The sequence below is a fragment of the Ovis canadensis genome, chromosome 12 (assembly GCF_042477335.2).
Source record: "Ovis canadensis isolate MfBH-ARS-UI-01 breed Bighorn chromosome 12, ARS-UI_OviCan_v2, whole genome shotgun sequence".
Lineage (NCBI taxonomy): Eukaryota > Metazoa > Chordata > Mammalia > Artiodactyla > Bovidae > Ovis > Ovis canadensis.
This window is the reverse complement of record NC_091256.1, coordinates 28,529,595-28,556,779: the sequence shown is the minus strand read 5'-3', so window position 1 is coordinate 28,556,779 and position 27,185 is coordinate 28,529,595. Positions and strand designations below refer to the sequence as shown.

General features: G+C 39.1%; 1 long non-coding RNA gene across 1 annotated transcript in view; it reads left to right on the top strand.

Annotated features, from left to right (window-relative positions):
* The first annotated feature begins 492 nt into the window (after positions 1 to 492).
* LOC138415868 (uncharacterized) overlaps positions 493 to 27,185 on the top strand; it is a 65,879-nt gene continuing 39,186 nt past the window's right edge. Inside the window, exon 1 of the long non-coding RNA XR_011247429.1 lies at positions 493 to 569. This is a non-coding gene — a long non-coding RNA (uncharacterized lncRNA). The remainder of the gene's footprint in view (positions 570 to 27,185) is intronic.

Genomic DNA, 27,185 nt, shown 5'->3' with positions numbered 1-27,185 from the left:
AGTCAGGATTTTTTATCCTAAAATTGTTTCTTATGGACATACATGCTATGGTTAAAATTACAATTTAGTCTGACGTGACACTTCACAACTTACACAATTCACTACGTACTTTAAATCCCCCTCTTCCCTTGTCAGGTATGCACATACACTCTTGTTGCAGAAACCAGTACTTGAGAAACCAAGCACCATACACAGAGTTATTATGCCAGCGGGCCCAGAGGAGTTAACACACCAAGCTCTGAGCCCCGAACAGAGGGGTTACAGAGTTTTTACAGACAGACTATAGTGGGAAACACTAGCTGTTAACAGGCTGGTTTAAACGGAGGGATTTCGAGCGCACAGGAACAGCAGTCAAGATGGGGAGGGGGATGCCCGACCTTTACATGGACAGGCATGATTAAGCAGGTTTGCAGGTGTTGGGCAATTGCAAAGAGCAGGACAAGGGTGAGTGAGATAAGCTCCAGTTCCTAGTATTCTAAGTCCTCACTTTCTGAGACTATGGGACCTACATGATCCAAACTTTGCAAGGAGCAAGCTGAGTTACAGAGCCGGAATGGGCAGGAGGTTAGGTAAAATTTTAACTTTTCCTCTTCACTCTCACAGTCTATTTGGCAAAGAAAACCTGTAATCTGTTTCCGAGCCTGATTGTGTGGTATGCCCTCCTTAATTTTTTTGCCACTCTCAGACAGAAACTGTTTTTATTTTCATGTAAAGAGAATATTCTTGGTACTTGCCAAATGGAACAAGTGGGGAAATAAAGAAAAGGTTTGCTATTTGGAAGGCGAGTGCAGAGAAAAAGAGAGTGAGCCAGGCAGTCAGGCAAGAAAAGGGAAATTTATTAGAGGGCAATGAGAGGGTGACAGGCCCTTAAGGAGAACCAGCATCCTCCCTTTCTGATGGGGTCTTTCTTATATCCCACCAATGAAAAATTCTCTGAGGGGATGGTTAGCTTTTAGCCTGTAGTTGAGTCCTGTGGTCACGTAGCCAGAGGTCTGCAATCTGGTGGTCTTGTAGCTTTGAGAAGGTAGGCGCCAGTGAGAAAACAATGTTGTTTGGGCAACTTGGTTTGTCCTGAGGGTCAATGTGATCTTATTTTTTGTTTACAAGGTCAACATAATGAGCCACCTTTACAGTGAGCCCCCATGTAGACCCTATCAACTTTCTCAAGGACTCAGTGAGGAGAGAGTAACTGCAACCCCTTTTCTAATGCACTGTCGTAGCCTTTCGTCTCTTTCCTTGTATACCTGTTTTGTTCTCTCTCCTGTCAAATGATGAAACTAAGATGAGTTAGTGAGGAAATCAGCCCAGGGACTGGGGGAGGACAGTACCTCGCATGTAGTGGAGCTCTCTTCTGAGTGAATATTATAGAAATTTGGAAGATGCAACAGAGATACAGGGCATGATTGGCTCGGAGGTCAGGGATTTACTTATAAGTCAAACAAGTTATATTTTCTAGGGTAAGATAAGCTGCTGAAGCTGAGTTGGCAGATTGTGATTGGTGTATGCTGTTTCCTGGACTGCAAGGTGGCTTCCATAAGGGTAGGCTGACTTACATTTAGATTTGTGACATAGGCTGAGCCATGGAAAGTGAAAGTTGCTCAGTCGTGTCTGACTCTTTGCGAACCCATGGAGTATACAGTGCATGGAATTCTCCAGGCCAGAATACCGGAGTGGGTAGCGTTTCCCTTCTCCAAGGGATCAGGTCTCCCACATTACAAGTGGATTCTTTACCAGCTGAGCCACAAGGGAAGAATACTGGAATGGATAACATATCCCTTCTCCAGCAGATCTTCCAGACCCAGGAATCGAACCAGGGTCTCCTGCATTGCAGGCAGATTCTGTATCAACTGAGCTATCAGGGAAGCCCACAGAGATAGCCTCTATTCTGTGGGTCCCAGCATATGAATTACCTTCCTTACCTACTGTTTGGTGCTAAGCTTGCGCTGTTCCATCATATGCTGAGAGTGTAGCCTGCTGAGTAGGAAACATAGGAAACTAGTGAAGCTGCCCTCTGTTCTCCACCCCTGCCCCTCCCCAACAAACTGGAGCCTTCATACATGGAATTGGGGTGCAGGCAACACAAAATACAAACACACCTTTTAGGCTTTCCTATGTCATCTCTTTTGCTTTTCCCGATTCATAAAATTGTACATGTAGTAAATGACTGCCTACCTTGAGGTCTCATTTTGATATGAGTGGTATTTTAAAATAATAGCATAAATGGCTAACGGAAGAAAGAACTATTAAGAGATTTGAATTCCAATTAACTGCCAGTGATTGCTTTGTAGCTCTGGGTCAATTGAATTGAGAATTTCAGAGATCAGTGTTTTCTGAGAGTGGCAGAGGACAGGGTCCTAGAGGCTTGCAAAGCTCCTCAATAGCCGTTGAGACCATCAGTTAAGCTTCAGTTATCTTGGAAATTTACTTAAGAAGCACACCTCATTTCCTAAAGTCAGAAAAGCAAGGGAGATTTTCTGTTCCTTTCTATGTTCATATTGAACTATTTTCTTCACTTTTCTCAGCTTATTTTGCCCTTTTCCTCTGTATTTCTAATCATTTGATTAATAACAACCCCTCAAAACAAAATAGCTGAGACTGTTTAATCAAAAAATTTGAACAGATTGAAGGAGTATGGAGAAAGGAAAATGTTATATGTCAATCATGGAAAAACCATTACGTATATATAAAAGTAGCTGATGCTTAATGATGTGCCATTCAGTAAGGGCATTATTTATATTAATTTAAACTTTATAAAAATCTTGTATAACATTATCCTCATTTTGTTGTCATTAAGTCACTAAAGCGAAAGTCACTCAGTTGCGTCCGACTCTTTGTGACCCCATGGACTATACAGTCCTTGGAATTCTCCAGGCCAGAATACCGGAGTGCATAGCTTTTCCCTTCTCCAGGGGATGTTCCCAACCCAGGGATCGAACCCAGATCTTCCGCATTACAGGTGAATTTGTTACCAGCTGAGCCACAAGGGAAGCCCAAGAATGCTGGAATGGGTAGCTTATCCCTTCTCCAGAATATCTTCCCAACCCAAGAAGAGAACCAGGGTCTCCTGCATTGCAGGCGGATTCTTTGACAACTGAGCTACCAGGGAAGCCTTAGTCATTAAGTCATGTCGGCTCTTTTGTGACCCCGTGGACTGTAGCCCACCAGGCCCCTCCCTCCATGAGATTTCCCAGGCAAGAAGACAAGAATGGGTTGTCATTTCCTTCTCCAGGGGATCTTCCTGATCCAGAGATTGAACCTGCAGCTCCTGCAGGAGCTGCATTGGCAGGCAGATTCTTTACCACTGAGTGACCTGGGAAGCTCGTATTATCCTCGGATTACACATAAAGAAAATAGAACTTGAAGTTTTGCTAGTTTGGCTCCAAATTCTACAATACTCACCAAAATACTGTGTAAATAGTTGGTATGGAAGTTACACGAGTATATGAATATGGCTTTTCCTTTAGAAAATGCAGTCTCGGCAATAAGCATGGTGCTAGGAAGAAGAAAATGAAGGAAGTGTGTTTCTCCTGTTTTGTGTTCAGTAGCCTCACACACAGTCTTTCCTTCTGCCTCTTCATTTCCTTCTCCCAATCTTAGGTGGGTGAGCCTTGAGAAGAGGGGTGCTTGGCTGAGCCACGCTTCTTCCTCTGAGGCCTGGCCGCCTCGGTGTGATCATGTCCCCTGGTCTGTTCTCAGCCTCGGTGCTGGGCTTTTCCACCCTTCCTGGATGTGTGAGCCTGTATCATGCTAGAGTGCAAAACCAGGGGACCACTTTCTCCAACAGCTCTATCGGTAATGAAGCTGACATTTTGATTTCCATATGGCTGTTTCCTCTGTCTTCACTCAGTACATGTCAGACTTTGAAAGTAGGAGAACAAGGATTTATTAGTCTTGTCAAATATCAACCTAGCACCAAAGGATAAATGATGTTTCAGAGTGATGAAACAAAATGTCAAAATGTTATGGGACCCACTAAAAGGAGTCACTGATTCTGCTGAGTTTAGAAGTGAACTTTGTAGAGTAGGTAGATTTTAGCTAAGTTTAGATATCAGTGTAGGGATTTTCCAGAAAAGCTGGAAAAGTGGAGATTTTATGCAAATGAAACATCAATTCAGGCATAGATCATGCTATTGCACCTGGCACTTCAGGGATGTTGCGTGTTTTTTTCAAATTAAAGGCTTGAGTCAAGCCAGCATCCAGCAAGTCTATTAGCACCACTTTTTCAACAGCCTTTTCTTACTTTGTGAGTGGGTCACGTTTTGGTAATTCTTGCAATATTTCAAACTTGTCCATTATTATTATTATTGTTATGGTCACCTGAAGTCAATAATCTTTGATATTACTATTGTAATTGCTTTGGGGCACCCTGAACCATGCCCATACAAGACGGCAAACTTAATAGTTAAATCTGTGTGTTCTGATGGCTCCATCAACCAGCAGGTTCCCTGTCTCTCTCCCTTTCCTTGAGCCTCCCTATTCCCTGAGACACAAATGCTGTTTTAAAATTGGGCCAGTTAATAATCATACAGTGGCCTCTATTTATTCAAGTAAGAAGTATGCTTTAAATCAAAACCTCGGAATGATTAAGCTTAGTGAGGAAGGCCAGAGAAAGATAAGACAGGCTGAAAGCTAGGCCTCTTATGCCAAACATTCAGCTAGGTTGTGAATGTAGAGGAAAAGTTCTTGAAGGAAATTAAAATTGCTACTCTGCAGAACAGACAAATAACCAGAAAGTGAAACAATCTTGTGGATTATGGAGCAAGGTTTACTAGTCTGGATAGAACATCAAACCAGCCACAACATTCTGTTAAGCCAGAGATTAACCTAGAGCAAGGTTCTCACTCTCTTCAGTTCTGCGGAGGCTGAAAGAGGTGAGGAAACTGCCGATGAGAAGTTTGAAGCTAGCAGAAGTTGGGTCACGTTGCTTAAGAAGAAGTAGTCTTGTTAACATAAAAGCGCAAAGTGAAGTGCCAAATGCTGATGGAAAAGCTGCAGCAAGTTATCCAGAAAGATCCAACTAAGATCATTAATAAATGTGAAAACAGATTTTCAGTGCAGATGAAGCAGTCTGTGGAAGAAAATACCATGGAGGATTTTCATAGCTGGAGAAGAGAAGCCAAAGCCTGGATTCAAAGGAGAGTTTGACTCTTATTTAGGGGCTAATGCCACTAATGACTGTAACTTGAAGCCAGTGCTCATTTTGGAAATCCTGGAGCCCTGGAGAATTTTATTGAAACTACTCTGCCTATTCTGTATAAATAGAACAGCAAAGCTTGAATGGTAACACATCTGTTTACAACATGGTTACTGAATATTTTAAGTCCACCATTGAGACCTACTACTCAGAAAAAAAAAGAAAAAAAAAAAAGGTTTCCTTGAAAATATTTGTGCTCAAGCCCATGGATCAAGGACTAATTTTGACTTTCAAGTTTTATTACTCAAGAAATACATTTTGTAATCTGATGGATCTGGGAAAAGTAAATTGTAATAATTTTGGAAAAAAATCACCATTCTAGATGCCAGTAAGAACATTTGTGACTTGTAGGAAGAGGTCAATATGTTAACATTAACACAGATTTGGAAGAAGCTAATTCCAGCCCTAATGGCTAATGCAGAGGAGTTTAAGATTTCATTGGAGGAAGTAACTGCAAATGTCGTAGAAATAGTAAGCATTAGAAATGGAACCTGAAGATGAGACTGAATTGCTGAAATCTCATAATAAAACTTAAACAGATGGGCAGTTGCTTATTACGTATTACCAGAGAAAGTGGTTTCTTGAGATGGAATCTATTTCTGGTGAAGATGCTGTGAAGATTGGGAATTCCCTGGTGGGTTAGAGGTTAGCACTCAGCAGCACTTTTACTGTTGAGGCACGAGTTCAGTTCCTAGTTGGGCAGCTAAGATCCTGCAAACCACACAGTGTAGAAAAAAAAAAAAAAGAAAAAAGAAGGTGATGCTGTGAAGATTGTTGAAATGACAACAAAGGATTTAGAATATGACATAAACTTAGTTGGTAAAGCTGTTGCAGTGTTTGAGAGGATTGACTCCAATATTGAAAGAAGTTTTGCTATGGATAAGAAATGCTATCCAACAGCATTACATGCTACAGATAAAGTGTTCTATAAAAGAAGAGTCAGTCAATCATTATGGCAAACTGCATTGTTTTCCTGTTTCAAGAATTTGCTGCAACCACCCCACCACTATGATCAATCAGCAGCTATCAAGATGTAGTCAAGAACCCCCTAGTAGCAAATAGATCATGATTTACTAAAGGATCAGATGAAGTTTATGTTTTTAGCAATAAAGTATTTTTTTTTTGTTATGATACATACAATTTTTAGAAGTTTTACATGTGGCTCAGCAGTAAAGTATCCACCTGCCAATGCAAGAGGTGTGGGTGATGGCTGGATGGTGCAGCAACGGCATTTGTATTTGTGTAACCAACTCCACAAAGGTCTATGATACAGGTAACTGACATACCTAGAGGAAGCTAAATCTGGCAACAATGTGAAAGTGGCCCCTAGCTGGGAACATGATCAAGCAGGCTCTTGAAGAGAGCGATAACAAAGGAGTAAGGATTTATAGAAAGAACGAAGAGACACAATCAGGTTTAAGATGCATATCACGTATATTCTAAGTTTCAGTGTCAGCTTAGGGAAATTTTCAAACCATTTGGCAAATAAGATGTTTATACAGTTTCTGTTGTGTCTTCTAATCATGTAGTTAGAGACTAGAACCTTTGCCTTTAGTAAAGTACCATGGGCTTTAGGGGAAAAATAAATTATTATAAAATTCAATAAATATATATCATCTTGCATCTTATAAAATGCACAAATAAGCCTAAAATATGACCTCAAACTTCATTTATAATTATTATAGACTGAATATCTTATAAACCTGTTCTGTATAGAATACTAAATAAATAATAATAGTATAAATAAATAATGTAACACCAAAATTACTAGATAAAAATATATTTTAAAATACACGTAAATTCACAGATAAGGGAATAAATTACCAAGGGGGAGGGGTGGAGGGAAAAGAAAGAAAAAAAGCAAATAATGAAGGAGGAGGGGAAGAAGGAGAAACAAAATGAAAAAGAAAGAAGTCTTAATCAGAGCAGATAACAAATGCTGAAGTCAGTAACTGGTTCTTTTTGACCTTCCTAGAACCTGGGGTTTGAGTTTTTACGGTTCTCTTCCTGATAAGAAAGATAAAGTTGAAGAAAGATGAAAGAAAGATTGTGTTCTAAGACAATGCCATTCATAAGCTCAGATCTAAAAAGTTACAAAAACAATGAAGAAATTCACAGAGTAGAGATTACTAGGAAAACAGCAAAATTAGATTCCCAATGACTTCAAAAAGACATTAAAAATCTATCAGTATATCAATATAAAGCACTGATAAGATTTGTCATGAAAGAAATTCTTCTAAGCTACAGGCTAGTGGTAAAACAGTAGGACCATAAATTTGAAGGTATCCTTTACACGAGGCTTTCTCAGCTGTGGCAATATTGACATTTTTGAAGTGGGCCATTCTTTGTTGTGGGGGCTGGACATGTATTGAAAGATGTTTAGTAGCATCCCTGGCTTCTGTCCACTAAATACCAGTAGCTTTCCTTCTTCCTTGTGGTTGCAACATCCAAAATGTCTCCAAATTTACCAAATGTTTCCTGGAGGGAAAATTCACCCCTGGTTGAGACCTGCTATTCTACTTTCAGCAATTCTACTCCTAGATATTTATGGCAAAAAACACATACATTTGTGTTAGGAAGCATGCATATAAATCAGAGTAGCATTGTTATAAAACAGAAAAATAGTTATAATTCTAGAAAACATGTGAGTATAACATGATACATTAGCACAATGAAATATTATATAATTTTGATATTCAGTTCAGTTCAGTTCAGTTGCTCAGTCATGTCTGACTCTTTGTGACCCTATGAATCGCAGCACGCCAGGCCTCCCTGTCCATCACCAACTCCCGGAGTCCACTCAGACTCATGTCCATCGAGTTGGTGATGCTATCCAGCCATCTCATCCTCTGTCGTCCCCTTTTCCTCCTGCCCCCAATCCCTCCCAGCATCAGAGTCTTTTCCAATGAGTCAACTCTTCACATGAGATGGCCAAAGTACTGGAGTTTCAGCTTTAGCATCATTCCTTTCAAAGAACACCCAGGGCTGATCTCCTTTAGAATGGACTGGTTGGATCTCCTTGCAGTCCAGGGGACTCTCAAGAGTCTTCTCCAACACCACAGTTCAAAAGCATCAATTCTTCGGGGCTCAGCTTTCTTCACAGTCCAACTCTCATATCCATACATGACCACTGGAAAAACCATAGCCTTGACTGGACGGATATTTGTTGGCAAAGTAATGTCTTTGCTTTTGAATATGCTATCTAAGTTGGTCATAACTTTTCTTCCAAGGAGTAAGCGTCTTTTAATTTCATGGCTGCAGTCACCATCTGCAGTGATTTTGGAGCCCAAAAAGATAAAGTCTGACACTGTTTCCACTGTTTCCCTAACTATTTCCCATGAAGTGAAGGGACCAGACACCATGATCTTCATTTTCTGAATGTTGAGCTTTCATAACAGTAAAAAAACAAACAAACAAAAAAAGGACAAAGTACTGTTAAGTGCAATAACTAAGCAACTGGCACACAATGTTGAAAAAATAAGAACAGCACATAAGAATACTTGAATTTGACTCTATGTAAAATCTGAAAAGATGCCAAACTCAAAAAATAGATATATTTCTGGGGCTACCTACTTCCTAAAATATAATGAAAGGAAAGAGAATAAAAAGGAAAATATTTGAAATGGTGACTACTTCTTGAGGTAAGGATTAGGCAAAAAAGAGTGGAAACAAAAGTCGCGTGATAAATTTCAAAAATATCAGTAACATTTGATTTCTTTAGCTTGGTAGTTAGGACATTGGTGTCCATTTTAATATTACCTTCCACTTTATTTTTCATTCTTTTACATATTATTCAAATATGAAAATTTAATCATTACCCATATACAGCTGATTTGATTTGATGGAGTTGTTCTTTTGTCTGCTGAAGATTTCTTTCTCTTTCTGGAAATATGCTCCCCCCAACTTCTATTTATTTGTAGAACTGGTTATTCTTTTTTTTTAATTATTTATTCTTATCACCACTACAGCTTGCCTCTCTGGTGGGAACTAGTAGTTACAGCATTTTGTTCCCATTTCTATAGGGAGAGTCAGGGACCAAAGACAATTGTGGAACTTGTATGAGTTTGCTCCCACAAAGGAGGAGATGTGGGTTCAATCCCTGGGAAGATCCCCTGGAGCAAGAAATGTTAACCCGCTCCAGTATTTTTGCTTGGGAAATCTCATGGACAAAGGATACTGGCGGGCTACAGTTCATGGGTCACAAAAGTGAAAGTGAAAGTCGCTCAGTCATGTCCAACATTTTTGGGACCCTGTGGACTATACAATCCATGGAATTCTCCAGGGCAGAATACTGGAGTGGGTAGCCTTTCACTTTTCCAGGGGATTTTCCCAAACCCAGGGATCAAACCCAGGTCTCTCCAGCTGAACCACAAAGGAAGCCAGTCAGACCTGATTTAGTGCCACATGCACGCACACACACACACACACACACACACACACACACACACACACAGCTTTGCTAGGATTTCCATAAGAAATGCCACAAACTGTGTGACTTAAACAAAATAAATTTATTTTCACATTGATCTGGAGGCTGACAGTCCGAGATCAAGATGTCCAAAATTTGGTTTTTGAGACCCCATGGATTGCAGCATGCCAGGCTTCACTGTCCTCCACCATCTCCTGGGGTTTGCTTAAACTCATATCCATTGAGGCAGTGATGTCATCCAACCATCTCATCCTCTCTTGTCCCCTTCTCCTGCCTTCAGTCTTTCCCAGCATTAGGGTCTTTTCTAATGAGTCAGCATTTTGCATCAGGTGGCCAAAGTATTGGAGCTTCAGCTTCAGCATCAGTCCTTCCAATTAATATTCAGGGTTGATTTCCTTTAGGATGGACTGGTTTGATCTCCTAGCAGTCCAAGAGACTCTCAAGAGTCTTCTCTAACACCACAGTTCAAAAGCATCAATTCTTCAGCACTCAGCTTTCCTTATGGTCCAACTCTCACATCTGTAAATGACTACTGGAAAAACCATAGCTTTGACTATATGGACCTTTCTAAGGATACCAGTCATATAACAGAAGGGCCCAACCTAATGGCCTCATTTTAACTTACTCACTTCTGTAAAGGTCCTATCTACCAAGGCCCTCCCTTTCTATGGAATTAAGAATTAGAACTTTGGGAGAAAGGTTTTAAGAATTGGGAGAAGGATACCATTCAGATGTGACAGTACTCATGACTTCTAAATCCAGTGAAAGTTCATTTTCAGGACTTTTGAGCTCAAGCTGGAGTTCAGGGCTTTAAGCCTCATTATTCCAAGGCTAGGAGGATAGCATTTTGTAAGTGACTTACTTAGACTGTACCCTCCTTCACTTAGACAAAACTGGTCTATTTCTTGGAGGGAATAAAGAAGGCCTACAGAAGGAAGCACAGAGAGAGAATGAGTTTTGTAACTTTCAAATCTATTTTCAGTCATCTATGAGCTTCTTAAAATTTGGCTGCATACATACATTTGGCTGCTTTATTACATCAGTTGATCGACTTGTAATTATCTCATTTGCAGCCAAAGAATCATACATGACTCAAGGAGTCGGAAATGACTTAGCAACTGAACAGAACTGAACAGAACTGAACAGGATCAAAGAGTACTGAATAATGCTTTTTTTTTTTCTTTTGGTAAAGTTTCAATGTCAAAATTATAAATTAAGTTTGAAAAACTTTGCAAAATAAGGAGTACATTTGGAAATAAAGTTACCTCTTTCTCATGTTTAAGAACAGTAAAATATTAATAGTGTCATATGATTTTATTCTACCTTTTGTTATTGTTCAGTTGCTGAGTCTTGTCTCACTCTTTGCCACTGCATGAAACGCAGCATGTCAGCCTTCCCTGTCCTTCACTATCTCCTGGAGTTTACTCAAACTCACGTCCATTGAATTGGTGATGCTCACAACTATATCATCCTCTGTCACCCCCGTCTCCTCTTTTACTCAATCTTTCCACTTTGATTACTAATATGGTATTGATGGATTTTTTTTTTTTTACTGATGATCTAATTTAACCCAGGACTTAGCAGCAGTAGCAGCAGCAGGCATACTTTTTGATGATTATTCTGCCTAAAACAGAAAATGACAACTCAGATACTATCAGTATTAGGAGTAGAGGTAGCTGCAGCATTAATTCTTTTCTGAATTCTATGACTATTTCTGTTAGCGTTCACAATATGTCCATAAAAATAAGACCGTAAGTTATTCATTACCATCACATATGGTTAACAGTAGCTGAATTAAAATTGACAAGATCTGACAATCTCAATTTATTAATATATGCTTTCTTAATACTTAATAGCAGAGCTGGATTGGCAGTGGGAATGAACAAATCTTAAGGGAAACAAAAATCATAAATTTTTAAAAATAACATTTTAAAATAATTTAAAAATTATTTTAAAAAAATTTGTCAGTCAGTTAACACCTTAAACTAGAACTGATTTCACTCTAATTGTATAGAATAAGCTCTTTCTGCTATCTTTGTCGCTGTTGGATTAAAGACTTTTCTCTTTGACTGACAACAGATGAAAAGTGATCTGCATATGCTGTTGTGTGTAGCAAGGACCAAAGGGATCTAGTTATTAAGGTTACATCATATTGTGGGCTCTTCATGTTGATTATTTTGAGGGAAATTTCTTGGAATAATTCTATAAAATGTTTCACAATTTCAGTAGCATTCTTACTCCATTCTCCTTATCCTGTGTTAATTTTGCCATTTCTATGAGACTTCTTTGGAACATATTCATCTATTTTTGTGCAATAAATGTAATGTTAATACAATAAGAAATTTTAAAAAGTAAATAGTACCAGATCATATTTACAGAATTGATGTCCAAATTCATACAGAAAAAGAATATGCACTTCTTTTTAAAAATAACAGACTGAACATGTAGATTTACCTCTGTTACCTCTTGAAATTCTCATAAAATGGCAGTAAGCTAATTGAGAAAGTATAATGTCCCCAAGTTAATGAAAATAGTATAAGAACCACAACATGCCAACAGAATTTGGTAGCTGGAAAGTCCATTATATGATGGTAGCAGATTCATCAGATTAGAGAAAATATTTTTAAAGCCAAAGCGATTCATGTCACAGAACCTAAATAAGTTTTAGGATCTGGAGACACAAGAATCCATCAAGGGTGGTTAACAGCGGGACTGGTTGGAAGTCTGTATAAGGAATGCTACTGTGCTAAGATACCTCTTGGTTGTGCTGTGCTGTGCTTAGTTGCTCTGTCATGTCCAATTTTTTGCAAAACCATGGACTGCAGCCTACCAGGCCCATCTGTCTGTGGGGATTCTCCAGGCAAGAATACTGGAGTAGGGAGCCCGGCCCTCTTCCAGGATCTCTTGGTTAGCAGATTATATAATTAATCCTCTGCCGACTCAGCAGAAAATAAGAGATCAATCCATAGCAACATGAATGAAAAATGATCTGAATGAGTGGAAACCAGGACTTACTGATTCTGGGAAAGATGTAATAATTAAAAAAAAAAAAACAGAATGAGGAAACTGAGGTTTGCACACTGAAATGTGAATATTCTCTCGCCCCTCACCCTTGGCTCCCAGAACAATGGTGGATGGGCTTATGAGTTCTTGGAAGAAACCTGAAAAAAATTCCTCTGCAGAGGAATTGAGTAGTTCTGCAAATATAGTTTATGTAACTAGTATATTAATAAACAACAATAGAAAGTTAAAGAGTAATGGCGAGAACAAACCTAGGTTTCATGGTAAATCACCAGCTTTATTGATGAGACAATACAAAAGAAAGTCAGTCCTTCAGGAGGCATGGCAGAGAGCCACAGTCCTTTTCTGAATACCTCACGAAATGGTGCATAGATTCCAATAAAAGTGCCTGAGTGAGTGAGGTTCATCTCAGAACTCCAAGAAGTGCATTCAGCTCTCTCTGAACTCCGTCATTGCAGCCTGTGCAAAGAGACCATCTCCTCTGAATGAATATACCTCTTAACTCTGCAAAACAAGTGTTACATAATATGGTTGTAAGGTACTGTATAATCTGAACAAAGCTACTTCCCCCCATTAACATCTGACTTTCCCCCAACTGTAGTTTTTTCTGTACAGTGAAATCAAGGTTTGCTCAGAAATACTGAGAATCATACTAACTAGAACCATTAGGATTGTAATGGTCATCCTTCATGAGATTGTATAAGACAAAAAAAGAAAAAAGAAAAACAAATTCCTTCCAGGTAAACCCCTGAGCAATATGCCACAGAGTGCACAGTATTTCTTATTGCCATTTCTACTAAGGTCCTCAGAGATTTGAGGAAAGCCTGAAATAGAAAAATAATAATAATAAGCAAGCAAAAAAATGCAAATCAGAAGTCTCTGTGCTAAGAGGAAAGAAGAAACTTTGAAATAAACCTTAACATCTTAAAGATGAAAGATTTGACTGCCACACTCACAAAAAAATAATAATGCTTGCTTCAAAGGAGATTTGAAGAACAAGATATATTTTTCCTGAAAAAAAAAAACGTAGATCATATATATATATATATATATATATATATATATATATATATGTATAGCTGATCCACTTTGCTCTAGAGCAGAAACTAATACAACATTGTAAAAACAACTCTGTGTGTATGTATGTGTGTATGTGTGTGTTTGTATGCTCAGTCATTCAGTTGTGTCTAATTCTTTGTGACCCCATAGACGACAGCCTGCCAGGCTCCTATGTTCATGGAATTTTCCAGGCAAGAATACTGGAAGTGGGTTCCATTTCCTCGTTGGTGGTTCAGTGATAAAGAACTGCCTGCCAATTCAGGAGACAGGAGATGTGGGTTTGATCCCTGGGTCACAAAGATCTCCTGGAAAAGGAAATGGCAACTGATGGGCTACGGTCTATGGGGTTCCAAAGAATTGGACACGACTGAGACTAAAGATCCTGGAGGAGACCTTTGCGACCCAGGGACCGAACTTATGTGTCATGTCTCATGCATTGGTGGGCAAATTCTTTACCACTGTGCTACTACTTCAATAAAAATTAATTTTAAAAAAGAAATCACAAATCAATTAATTAAAAAATAGAATTTTAAAAATCCAATGGGAAATTTGGAAGATGACATTAAAGCTCACAAAAATATTAAGCACAACAAAACATGAATAAAAGAAAAAAATGTGTATATATATATATATACATTTTTTTTCTTTTGTTCATGTATATACATATATATATATGAGTGTTTTATCAGCTTCCCTGGTGGCTCAGCAGTAAAGAATCTGCCTGTGATGCAGGAGACCCAGGTTCGATCCCTGGGTAGGGGAGATCCTCTGGAAAAGGAAATGGCAATGCACTCTAGGATTCTTGCCTGGGGAATCCATGGACAGAGGAGCCTGGAGGGCTACAGTCCCTTGGGTCGCAGAGACGGCCGCGACTGAGCAGCTAGCACACATGCCTCACCAAGTGGTTGCAGGTGAGAACGGTATCACTAGCAGCCCAGAGAGGAGGGAAGGCGGAGCTGAGGAACTCATTCCCACACCCTAACCAGCTCCTGCAAGGGCTGCTTAGCCTCTAGGGGTGGCCCAGGTACAGGCCCAGTAGGGGCTCCATCCCTGCCCCTAGCTCTGCATTCAGGCAGCTCAGGCTTCAGCTTAGCTCTCCTCTAGGCTGTCCCGATAGGCAAATCCCTCCTTTGGATGGAGGGCTGATGAAACTGTGCAGCTGAGATCAGACTGGGAAATACTATTCTGTGATCCCAGTAACTTGCACAGCCCACCCAGATGCACTTGGTGGCTCAGGGAAGGGCCTCCATCACACAGGGAAACCAAAGGAGGTTTGCCATCACACAAGAGGCAAAGAACTGCTGAGCCGTCTGTGGGGCTGACCACATAACTACTCCAGGCCCTGGGCCCTGTGAAAGTGCATTCATCTGGCCAGAGACATCAACAGAAATCCAGCTAGGAGTCCAGAGAGACCAGAACTGCACTGAAAAGCCTCTGAAAATGAAACTGTGAGTAGACTTACCCCTTGTTTACAGATGAGAGAATTAACATCAGAGAGGCTTAGAGTTTTGACTGGGACAGTTATGCAATATCATTTCCAGGTTTCAGTACACTTTTAGCTACTGCTAATAACTCTTCTTTCCATTAAAGCTTAATATTTTTTCATAAAAAAGTTGAAGAGACACTCAATGAAGCTTCTGATAAATAGGGAATGAAATGTTGTTAGATAACAAATCAAATGTCTACAACGATTTTCAATTATTTAACCAAGGACAAAATAGAAAAACTAATCTGTTTAGAAGGTCTGGGAAAAATTTAAGGGACAAGTAATACATAAAGATAAATGGAGTTGCCATGAAGAGACAGATGCAACTAGAGTATTTACAGCATTACTGAATCTACTAAAATGCGAACCAGCGCAGCTTCCATATCTTCTCTTGCTTTTGTCACAGTTTAAGACTGCCCTGAAAGTTATAAATAGCTATGTTTCCAATCATTAGTGAATATAATAATTAGCAATTAAAATTTATTCATAAATTGTTGTTGTGTAGTCCCTAAGTCGTGTCTGACTCTTGCAAATCCATGGACTGTAGCCAACCAGGCTTCCCTGTCCATAGGATTTTCCAGGCAAGAAAACTAGAGTGGGTTGCCATTTCTTTTTCCAGGGGATCTTCCTGGCCCAGGAATCAAACCTGTATCTACTGCATTGGCAGGTGGGTTCTTTATCACTGAGCCACCAGGGAAGCCCATTCATAGGTTATTTATATCTTAATTAAACATTTTGTATTTTTTCTTATGTATAGATTAATTTTTTTCCCACTATGTCTATTTCTGTAAGCTGAAAGACCCATCCAAGTCAATCTCACTAATGTTATGCTTAATGCTGATAGAGTTTCTGTGTGGGAATTAATAGTTAAGAGCATTCTATTTCTAAGAAGTATCTCCATCCTTCAATTACATAAACTTTTTAGCATATTTTACAACATTCATTCTTGAACTGATTAAACCCTTTGGTCCTTTATAAGTGCAAATTTAACATTTCCTTTTGAAAGGAACTATGAAATTCTAATAGCTTTGTCTTCTCCTGTGTAAAAGAAATTAACAAAAATGCATATACATAAATCAGACAAATAAAGGTATATCAACCATCTTCATAGGTAATTAACATGAAAAGTAGCTTTTGCTGGGTGAAATAATCTGCCCATTTTCCCATAAAATATTTACAGTTGTTTGTGTGTTAGCACCAGTACTTACTGAATGAATTCTCCAGATTGTTTGCCATCTATAAATTAAGACATTGTTTTATTGCTATTCCCCCTTGCAGTAAACTTTCAGTTCTATATAATAGCATTAGAAACATTTCCCACTCCCTATAATATTTCTTAAAGATGATTAATGTCACAGACTCCAGTATCCCATTTCAAAAGTTATACATGTTTAGAAGTACATTAATTACAATGTTAGCTTCAATAACTAAATATCAAATATCAATCTTTATTTCTAACTCAGAAACATCCATGTTAGCATCACCTGGAGAGAGTTTTAGATCCTGATCTCCAGGTCATACACTAGTCCAAATAAATAGGAATCTTTAGTGATACGACAAAGATATTAGAATTTTTTAATCTCCAGAAAGTTAAAGTGTGCATGCATGCTCAGTTTTATCTGACTCTCTGTGACTCCGGGGACTGTAGCCCGCCAGGCTTCTTTGTCCATGGAATTTCCCAGGTGAGAATACTGGAGTGTTGCCATTTCCTTCTCTAGGGAGATCTTCCTGACCGAAGGATGGAACTCACATCTGCTGCATCTCCTTCATTGGCAGGCAGATTGTTTACCACTGAGCCACCTGGGAAGCCCAAGTTAAAATGACGTGCAGCCAATTCTAAGAACCAGTGTGTATGTATGTGAACAGGGTTGGTAAATATCGATGTACCTGAATTCTTCTCAAGCTCTGTCGTCACAGTTCTTCCGTAGTTTGGCAGCTGAGGAAAGGCCAACACTTACCATGGCTGAATCAAAATAAAACCATAAATCAAAACCGAAAAGAAGAAAATCAAAGCTGTGAACAAATAGCGTCTTAACCTGAAGACGGAGGTGCAGGACATTTCTGTGATACAGAAGAAGCCTGTGCCGCTTGGAACATATTGAAAGCTATTCTGAATTTTCTCATGAGACAGATCCAATTCAGAATTGAATGGAAGCCAACTGATGAAGCAGGCTCACATGCATAAAGACACTAACATCACGGCCCAGCAACAGGCAGACAGTGGGTATCTGATGTTTCCCTTGAAGTTTGGGGTCCATTGATTTTCAGAATTCTCCAGTGGAAAATCCCAGTTTGGTTTCTCCACTTTCTGACTTCTACAGTATGGTTTTCTCTCTTATGTTTACACTCCAAAGTCCTCTGTTGTACATGAGTTACTGGCAAATGTGCATGAGTTATTAGCCAATGCAATATTTATTTTTTTTTGTTGTTGTTCAGTCACTAAGTTGTGTTTGACTCTTTGCAGCTCCATGGGCTGTAGCACAACAGGTTTCCCTGTCCTTCACTATCTCCTGGAATTTGCTGAAACTCATATCCATTGAATCTGTGATGCCATCCAACCATCTCATCTTCCGTTGCCCTCTTCCCCTTCTGCCCTCAGTCTTTCCCAGCATTGGGATTTTTTCCAGTGAGTCAGCTCTTCACAACAGGTGGTCAAAGTATTAGAGCTTCAACATCAATCCTTCCGGTGAATATTAAGGGTTAATTTCCTTTAGGATGGACTGGTTGGAGCTCCTTGCTGCCTAAGGGACTCTAGAGTCTTCTCCAGTACCACAGTTCAACAGCATGAATTCTTCAGCACTCTGCCTTCTTGATGGTCCAACTCTCACATCCATGCATGACTACAAGAAAAACCAAAACTTTGACTAGATGGACCTTCTAAAGGAAATCAGTCCTGAATATTCATTGGAAGGACTGATGCTGAAGCTGAAACTCCAATACTTTGGCCACCTGATGCGAAGAGCTGACTCATTTGAAAAGACCCTGACACTGGGAAAGATTAAAGATGGGAGGAGACATGGACAACAGAGGATGAGATGGCTGGATGACATCACCGACTCAATGGACAAGAGTTTGAGCAAGCTCTGAGAGTTAGTGATGGACAGGGAAGCCTGGTATGCTGCAGTCCATGGGGCCACAAAGAGTCAGATGTGACTGAATGACTGAACTGAAATGATATGAACCTTGGTTGGCAAAGTGATGCAATTTTTAATTGACAGTGAATAGAACAGAGTAGAGGAAAGGAATGCATAAAAGTATTTGTCCAGTTAACCGTGCTCATATGCCCTATATTTTAAAATTCAAGTAAATTACACATATTGAAAAATAAAAACTTCAATCATTTAACATATTCTCAGCAACAAATAGTTACCCCAAAATTGTAACATAGTAACTTTGAAAAATATTGCCTCCATAACTATCTTTTACATATCCATAGTTTTGTTAATGTTTATATCCTGTGGATATCTTTGATTCCTTTTAAATTTAGGTCTTTCTCTATAGTGTCTATTCAGTGCATTTTCCCCCTTTAATTCAGCATTTATCTTTATCTTGTTTGATTGTATTCATGAGTGGATAAAAGGAGGAAAGGAAAAGACAGGAGCTAGGCAAAATTATGAGAGTGAGTTTAATAAGAGAAAGTTGACTTAGCACAAAAGTTGCTCAAGTAACACAGTAATGCGCAGGACCTACTTATAATTTAAATAAGGGATTTCCCTTGTGGTTCAGCTGGTAAAGAATCTGCCCACAATGCGGGTGACCTGAGTTCAATCCCTGGGTTGGGAAGATCCCCTGGAGAAGGGAAAGGCTATCCACTCCAGTATTCTGGCCTGGAGAATTCCATGGACTGTATAATCCATGGGCTTGCAAAGAGTCAGATATGACTGAGCGACTTTCATTTTCACTTAAAATTTAAATGCCACTTCATTTTATAAATAAGTTAAAAGAAAGATTTTAAGTTGGGTGCTTAAAAAGAATGCTGCTGTGTTTTTGTTTTTATTTTTTTTTTTTTCACATAATACCTTTGTTATATTTCTAAGCCAAATTAGGGTATTTCAATGGATCATACAACACCGTGATTTATTTATTTACTACTTCAACATTCGTTTCTTAGCATTTGTTTTTCTTGTTGCATCACTAGGTCGTGTCCAACTCTTTGCAACCCCATGGATTGGCAACATGCCAGGCTTCCCTGTCGTTTGCCGTCTCCCAGAGTTTGATCAAACTCACGTCCGTTGAGTCAGTGATGCCATGAACATTTAGTATGTGCCAAATATTTTGTGGTCACTGAGAAGTCCACAGCAAAACAAGCTAAAAAATGACTGTCAAAGCCTGTTGATGCCCTCAAAGAGTTTACAATACAGTGAGAAAAAGAGAGAGGGGATCAAATAAAATTGACATGAAATAAATAATATCTAAAAATAAATAACATCAATGTGTCTTAGTAGGAGTATCATACTACTGGGATACAACCTGGAGGATTGAAAAGCTGCCTGTTAGGAAATTGAAAGAAGTTCTAAAGTTTCTCCCAGGTGGTGCAGTGGTAAAGAATCTACCTGCCAATGGAGGAGACGTGGGCTTGATCCCTGGGTCGGGAAGATTCCCTGGAGAAGGAAATGGCAAGCCACTCCAGTATTCTTGCTTATAAAATCTCATAGATAGAGGACCCTGGTGGGCTACAGTCCATGGGGTCACAAAAGAATTGGATACAAATTAGCAAGTAAACAACAACTGAAAGTTGAATCATTTTGAAGAAAGGAAGTGGGAGGGATAGAAATGTGGAAAACTGAGGAACTTAGGAAACATTCTAGTGAGAAAATACATGGAACTTTGGCTAGCATGAGAGAGCAGGAAAATGAAGGTGAGGAAATAAGCCTGCTGAGGCTGTGTGAAGAGTGCCTGACGTATCCTGGAACATAGTAAGAAGTCAGTGACAAGGGACTGATGTAATCAAACTGCTGCTTCTGCTAAAGCACTTCAGTCGTGTCCGACTCTGTGCGACCCCATAGACGGCAGCTCACCAGGCTCCCCCGTCCCTGGGATTCTCCAGGCAAGAACACTGGAGTGGGTTGCCATTTCCTTCTCCAATGCATGAAAGTGAAAAGTGAAAGTGAAGTCGCTCAGTCAGTGTCTGACTCTTTGTGACCCCATGCACTGTAGCCTACCAGGCTCCTCTGTCCATGGGATTTCCCAGGCAAGAGTACTGGAGTGGGGTGCAATTGCCTTCTCCGGATGTAATCACACTAGTGTTTCCAAAGTTCACTTTACTCATATTCATATTCTCATATTACAACATGGTCAATGTTGTGACAAACTAGGTGTAATGGAGCAAGGCTGAAGACACGAGACAAGTTAATGAGACCCATGTAGTAATGTGAGTGACATAAGTTAGTAGTGGGCTCATGTTAATATTTTATTAACCAATTTACATCACTGAGAGCCATCATAGTTTGGAAGTATAAACTTTTTTAGCTATAGAATGATGCTATCTTACTCTCTGTTAAGTAAAATGGATTCTTTATTAAACTTGTATTAAAATGGAAATCTTTATGCCAGCGTTCATTAAAATAGCACAAGAGAAAAAGCAATTTGCAAGATTACAGGGATAAAAATAGAAATTGAGACTATGAGAACAAATGTTGATTGACTCCAGTATTACTCAGTGTGACATGAATTTTTGCTTAAATTATTCATTTTACTTCCTAAACCAACCCTTGACTTCTACAGGAGGCAGTATAATTATTATTCTAATGCCAGTATTTTAATGTTTCTAATCAATTTTAATTATGCTTATATGATAAATTTTAACCTGAAAATGGGAAAACCAGGTGGTACTCTAATATGCATTACATGAAAATATAGGAACTGTAGTCCTCAAGGAAAAAAAAAGAAGAGGATGTTGGATGATGTAGTAGGCACTTTCTCCAGAAAAACAGAACCAAGGTGACTGACTGATTGATTGATTGATCTGTAATAAGAAATTAACTCACCGTATTGTGGAGGCTTGTAAGTCCAAAATCTGCAGAGCCAGTGCCTCACATTGCACCCAAAGGCTGGAAGCTGCTGTAGAACTTAGAAAAGCCCATATCTCACTTAAAGGCCACCAGGCACAGGGGAGATTTTTCAGGTAGTGAAGAGTCAGCTTTTGTTCTATTTAGGCCTGAACCAATTGGATGAGGTCCAGTTACTTAATGCAGTGCCATCTGCTTTACATAGTTTACTTAATCTGAAAGCATTCTCATGGAAATATCCAGATGAATGGATTACCAAACATCTGGCACCCAATGGACCACTCAAGTGGACACATAAACTTGACCATCATAGATGACCTTATGAAGGATGGAGCTAAAAGAAAGAAAATTATGCATAAATTAAAAAAAATAAAATCTAGTATCTTATTTTTATTTGTCACCTAATTGTTAATTCGAATCCCAAAGAAAGGCAATGCAAAAGAATGCTCAAACTACCGCACAAATGCACTCATCTCACATGCTAGTAAAGTAATGCTCAAAATTCTTGAAGCCAGGCTTCAGCAATACGTGAACCATGAACTTCCTGATGTTCAGGCTGCTTTTAGAAAAGGCAGAGGAACCAGAGATCAAATTCTCAACATCCGCTGGATCATGGAAAAAGCAAGGGAGTTCCAGAAAAACACCTATTTCTGCTTTATTGACTATGGCAAAGCCTTTGACTGTGTGGATCACAATAAACAGTGGAAAATTCTGAGAGAGATGGGAATACCAGACCACCTGACCTGCCTCTTGAGAAATCTGTATGCAGGCCAGGAAGCAACAGTTAGAACTGGACATGGAACAACAGACTGGTTCCAAATAGGAAAAGGAGTACATCAAGGCTGTATATTGTCATCCTGCTTATTTAACTTCTATGCAGAGTACAAAATGAGAAACACTGGACTGGAAGAAACACAAGCTGGAATCAAGATTGCCAGGAGAAATATCAATAACCTCAGATATGCAGATGACACCATGCTTATGGGAGAAAGTGAAGAGGAACTAAAAAGCCTCTTGATGAAAGTGAAAGTGGAGAGTGAAAAAGTTGGCTTAAAGCTCAACATTCAGAAAACGAAGATCATGGCATCTGGTCCCATCACTTCATGGCAAATATATGGGGAAACAGCGGAAACAGTGTCAGACTTTATTTTGGGGGGCTCCAAAATCACTGCAGATGTTGACTGCAGCCATGAAGTTAAAAGACACTTACTCCTTGGAAGAAAAGTTATGACCAACCTAGATAGCATATTCAAAAGCAGAGACATTACTTTGCCAACAAAGGTCCGTCTAGTAAAGGCTATGGTTTTTCCAGTGGTCATGTACGGATGTGAGAGTTGGACTGTGAAGAAAGCTGAGTGCCGAAGAATTGATGCTTTTGAACTGTGGTGTTGGAGAAGACTCTTGAGAGTCCCTTGGACTGCAAGGAGATCCAACCAGTCCATTCTGAAGGAGATCAGCCCTGGGATTTCTTTGGAAGGAATGATACTAAAGCTGAAACTCCAGTACTTTGGCTACCTCATGTGAAGAGTTGACTCATTTGAAAGACTCTGATGCTGGGAGGGATTGGAGGCAGGAGCAGAAGGGGATGACAGAGGATGAGATGGCTGGATGGCATCACTGACTCGATGGATGTGAATTTGAGTGAACTCCGTGAGATGGTGATGGACAGGGAGGCCTGGCGTGCTGCGATTCATGGGGTCGCAAAGAGTCGGACATGACTGAGTGACTGAACTGAATTGTCAATTTCTTTTTTTAAAAGAAATTTAGATATAAGGAGATTTGTTTTAGCTTATTAATTGCAAAGTATCTAACTTTAGATATTAATGCTAACAATTAAGTGAGATCACTATAAAAGAAGAAAATAAGAAATTAATTCAAGTTTTCTTTTACTTTTGTACTAATCAGAAAAGATAGTCTTTCTGAATAAGAATACCTTCTTTTTCCTAAGTAGCATGTGGAAGTCAGAATACTGAAATATTTCATATACATCTAAAATTTCAGTGTACTACTGTGTATATTGGCTGCCATAAATTGTTTTCCAGCTGAAAGTATACTTTTAATTTTTAGAAGTAATGCAGATAAAAAATTTCAATCAATTTTAAATAACTGATATTGAAATTTAAAGTTATCAGGGCAAGACTATTATGACTTTTCAAGCAGAGGAATAAAAAATGTAGCAAGTCAGGTGCTTTGGACTGAATTGTCTCCCTTCAAAATTCATAAGTTGAAGACCTAAATATCTATAAGCTATTGAGCCTATAAAGAAATGATTCAATACTTGTTCACCTGGGGAAAGAGCATTCTGTACAGTGTTAGAAGCAATTGCAAATGAACTTAGATGGGAACATGCCTGGTATTTCGCATAATAGTGGGCAGCCAGTGAATGGGCACATGTAGAAACGGGACAGTTAGAACTGAGGAATATGGCCAGAGAGGTAGCAGGAAGTCAAAACAATGAAGGCATTGTATGTAATAGTGAAGTCTCTAACTTTCACTCTGGCAAAATGGGGAGCCATTCAAGAATTTTGCACAGAGAAGTGTCATAATCTGTCCTGATAATAACAGGATTACTATAGTTTCTGTATTACCATGAGACTAAACAAGGCTAAAGGCAGGAACAAGCAGCCAGTTGGGAGGTTATAATGACCCAAGCAAGAGATGATTGTTGCTTGAGAGATGTGATGGCCTTTTTGTTGTGTCAGTTAGACTCAGTTATAGTCCTCAGTTATCTAACTGATCATTATTCTAGGTGATCCTGTGAAGGCACTTTAGATATTATCAGAGTCCCTAATCAGTTGACTTTAAGTAAGGGAAGTTTTCCTGGATAATCTGCGTAGGCCTGACTTTATCACTTGGAAAGCTTTAAAAGTAGGGCTGAATTTTCCATATAGATGCAGAAAAAGCTCTGTTGCTAAACAGCTGCTTTGGTCATGCCACTGAATTCCAGCCTGCTTGTCATCTTCCTTTCTACCTATCTTGCACTGCAGATTTCAGATTTGCTTAGCCAGTCCCCAGTCATGGAAGACATGTCTTTGAAATTTCTCTCAATATACACACAGATATGCACATTCACTTTATATAAAAACAAATATATATTTACATGTATATATACACATATATGAAATGTTCCCGTGGTATCTCTAATTTTCTTGAAGAGATCTCTAGTCTTTCCCATTCTGTTGTTTTCCTCTATTTCTTTGCATTGATCTCTGAGGAAGGCTTTCTTATCTCTTCTTACTATTCTTTGGAACTCTGCGTTCAGATGCTTATATCTTTCTTTTTCTCCTTTGCTTTTCACTTCTCTTCTTTTCACAGCTATTTGTAAAGCCTTTTCAGACAGCCATTTTGCTTTTTTGCATTTCTTTTCCATAGGGATGGTCTTGATCCCTGTCTCCTATACAAGGTCACCAACCTCTGTCCATAGGTCATTAGGCACTCTATCTATCAGATCTAGTCCCTTAAATCTATTTCTCACTTCCACTGTATAATCATAAGGGATTTGATTTAGGTCATACCTGAATGGTCTAGCAGTTTTCCCTACTTTCTTCAATTTAAGTTTGAATTTGGCAATAAGGAGTTCATGATCTGAGCCACAGTCAGCTCCTGGTCTTGTTTTTGTTGACTGTATAGAGCTTCTCCATCTTTGGCTAGAGACCTCTTCAAGAAAATTAGAGATACTAAGGGAATATTTCATGCAAAGATGGGCTTGATAAAGGACAGAAATGGTATGGACCTAACAGAAGCAGAAGATATTAAGTAAAGGTGGCAAGAATACACAGAAGAACTTTCCAAAAAAATCTTCATGACCAAGACAATCACAATGGTGTGATCACTCACCTAAGAGCCAGAAATCCTAGAATGTGAAGTCAAGTGGGCCTTAGAAAACATCACTAGGAACAAAGCTAGTGGAGGTGATGGAATTCCAGTGGAGCTATTTCAAATCCTGAAAGATGATGCTGTGAAAGTGCTGCACTCAATATGCCAGCAAATTTGGAAAACTCAGCAGTGGCCACAGGACTGGAGAAGGTTAGTTTTCATTCCAATCCCAAAGAAAGGCAATGCCAAAGAATGCTCAAACTACCACACAATTGCACTCATCTAACACACTAGTAAAGTAATGCTCAAAATTCTCCAAGCCAGGCTTCAGCAATACGTGAACCATGAACTTCCAGATGTTCAACCTGGTTTTAGAAAAAGCAGAGGAACCAGAGATCAAATTGGCAACATCCGTTGGATCATGGAAAAAGCAAGAGAGTTCCAGAAAAACATCTGTTTCTGCTTTATTGACTATGCCAAAGCCTTTGACTGTGTGGATCACAATAAACAGTGGAAAATTCTGAAAGATGTGGGAATACCAGACCACCTGACCTGCCTCTTGAGAAATCTGTATGCAGGTCAGGAAGCAACAGTTAGAACTGCACATGGAACAACGGACTGGTTCCAAATAGGAAAAGGAGTACGTCAAGGCTATATATTGTCACCCTGCTTATTTAACTTATATGCAGAGTACATCATGAGAAATGCTGGACTGGAAGAAACACAAGCTGGAATCAAGATTGCCAGGAGAAATATCAATAACCTCAGATATGCAGATGGCACTACCCTTATGGCAGAAAGTGAAGAGGAACTAAAAAGCCTCTTGATGAAAGTGAAAGTGGAGAGTGAAAAAGTTGGCTTAAAGCTCAACATTCAGAAAACGAAGATCATGGCATCTGATCCCATCACTTCATGGGAAATAGATGGGGAAACAGTGGAAACAGTGTCAGACTTTATTTTGGGGGGCTCCAAAATCACTTCAGATGGTGATTGCAGCCATAAAACTAAAAGACGCTTACTCATTGGAAGAAAAGTTATGACCAAACTAGATAGTATATTGAAAAGCAGAGGCATTACTCTACCAACAAAGGTCCATCTAGTCAAGGCTATGGTTTTTCCAGTGGTGTTGTAAGGATGTGAGAGTTGTACTGTGAAGAAAGCTGAGCTCTGAAGAATTGATGTTTTTGTACTGTGGTGTTGGAGAAGACTCCCCTGGACTGCAAGGAGATCCAACCAGTCCATTTTGAAGGAGATCAACCATGGGATTTCCTTGGAGGTAATGATGCTAGAGCTGAAACTCCAGTACTTTGGCTACCTCATGCGAAGAGTTGACTCATTGGAAGAGACTCTGATGCTGGGAGGGATTGGGGGCAGGAGGAGAAGGGAATGACAGAGAATGAGATAGCTGGATGGCATTACTGACTTGATGGACGCGAGTCTGTGTGAACTCCGGGAGTTGGTGATGGACAGGGAGGCCTGGCGTGCTGCAATTCATGGGGTCACAAGGAGTCGGGCACAACTGAACTGAACTGAACTGATCTGATACACATATGTGCACATTCACTTTATATAAAAACAAATATGTATTTATATGTGTATATACACATATATATAGTAATAACTGGTACAGGAGGTAAAAAGTGTTAAAACTGTGACTATAGTCTCTAACTGGAGATCTGTATCTATACCACATAGCTATACATCTATATACCAAGTAAATGCATAATATTTTATCTAGAAATTCTGTGATATGTAATAAGAATTTATTAATAAATCAGTATAGATCTGTACTATCATTTTGATAGCTGTTTCCTTTTACTATATGGAAACTATTATTCAATTAAACTTGGCTTATTTCCTATTTCAGAATTATAAATAATTTTGATTTGAACTCTGATGTATGTGGACATGTGGGTGTTTGTCACATTTAAAGATAATTTTCTAACTGATTTTGCAGTGATATCCCACTATGCAGCATTCAAAAAATAAAGTATTTCAGAAATTAACATTTTATTGTTAAATGAAATATAAGGTGATAATCTCCTAATACATTAGTTCGGTAAAATTTTGTCTTTAAGAGCCCTGGGTTCTTAAAGTATATGTTGTTGATTATGTTAAATTTAATTATGTTTTAAGTACTTAAATCCATACTTAGATGCATGCAGCTTATAA